Raw genomic sequence first — 1,541 nt, forward strand, 5'->3', positions numbered from 1 at the left:
TCAATGTTCCCCTGGTCTCCTTTGATATCGGCTAGGTTATTCAGAGAGTCTGCATGGGTGGGATACAGCCGCAGAGCTGTATTATAACAATCTTCTGCTTCGGCAACACTGCCCTTCTCTGCCAGAGCATTGGCTAGGTTGCAGTAAGCATCAGGGAAATGTGGTTGCAATTCAATAGCTCGCCTGTAGGTGTCTATTGCCAGATCTATCAGGCCTTGCTAGAAGTATACACAAGCCAGGTTGGCACGTACCACTGCATGATTTGGACTCAAGCGTAGGGCACAAAGGTAAGCTGCCACAGCTCTGTCAAAATTCCGTGCCTCTTTCAAGACATTTCCTAAATTGATATAAGCATCCAGAAAATTGGGGTCAAGGGTGCATATTTTTAAAAACAGCATAATTTCACTCTTCTCCACGGTTACTCTGCCGTATCACACGACCTTCGAGTTTTTAGCTTTACCAATGACATGTACTTTAAAAATGTTTTAAAGATCCTACCCAGTCTTTTAAAACATCCTTGCTCCTTGTTTCAGTTCTACTTTTATGTATATTTTCTGCCTGGCACCTGATTATTCCAACATCTGATGGATGGCCTTGGGAATCTAATTCTGGTATTGATTGTTTTTGCTGATTCGACGTAAGCTTGTACTGCCCCTTCCATGTCGCCTGCTGCTACCAAAGGGGCTGCCAGGTTAATATAACCATCGATGAAATCTGGTTTGAGACGCAATGCATGCCGGTAATGCTCAATTGCTTCCTGTAACTGCCCTCTTTCCTTGTACACATTCCCCAAATTCGAATAGGCTTCTGCCAGAAGAGGGTTCTGTTTAATTGCCAGAGTACTAAAGTGGGCAGATCTGTCCAGCCTTCGACACTGGAAGTGTAGAGATGAAAGTAATAAAAGTAGTCCAGTATTGTCTGGCTCTTGTCTCCAGAGCTGCATGCAGTGTCTCTCAGCTGCCTCAAAATCTCCTGCCTGATATTCTCGATGTGCCAACTCAGCTAACCCTGGGAAGGAAAGCATACGTTTCGTTGGTTCTGTGCTGTCGGCCACGTTGCCCACGGAAGACGCCATCTGGAGCTTCTGGAGAGAGTGAGAAAAGGGGGTAATTGAGTCCCGCTGCCGCCACTACTGGCAAGAAGGTTTCTAGAGGTAGCAAATACGAGGACAGCAGCCGTACCACTGCTTTGGCAGGCTTAAGCGGCGGCAACAGTTACAGGCACCGAACCTTAGGAACTCTGCTTGGCCGTCTACCTCTCACGCTCTTGAAATCTTAATTCTTAACCCTGCCCTCTTCCACCATTTTTCTCCTAATCAGGGAATAAAAATTACCTATACATTTGCCTTAGAAGAAATCAAAAGTCAGTAAGTAGTCCAAACACTTTTTAAAATTTTGCTTTCTGTCCAGTTCGAAAGGAAATACATGATTGACTTTACTTCATCATTCATATAGTCAGTGTGGAAAACATTAGGGCCGTGAATTTCAATACATCAAGATCAGAAAATTTTAAATTGGCCTTCCCAAACCACTCATAAGTAA

At 44.4% G+C, this 1,541-nt stretch overlaps 1 pseudogene; it reads right to left on the reverse strand.

The window, feature by feature from the left end:
* Positions 1-541: 541 nt before the first annotated feature.
* Positions 542-1,075, reverse strand: LOC103079504 (UDP-N-acetylglucosamine--peptide N-acetylglucosaminyltransferase 110 kDa subunit pseudogene; annotated as a pseudogene).
* Between the last annotated feature and the right edge of the window lie 466 nt (positions 1,076-1,541).

This window comes from Lipotes vexillifer, unplaced genomic scaffold, assembly GCF_000442215.2.
Source record: "Lipotes vexillifer unplaced genomic scaffold, Lipotes_vexillifer_v1.1 scaffold2045, whole genome shotgun sequence".
Classification (NCBI taxonomy): domain Eukaryota; kingdom Metazoa; phylum Chordata; class Mammalia; order Artiodactyla; family Lipotidae; genus Lipotes; species Lipotes vexillifer.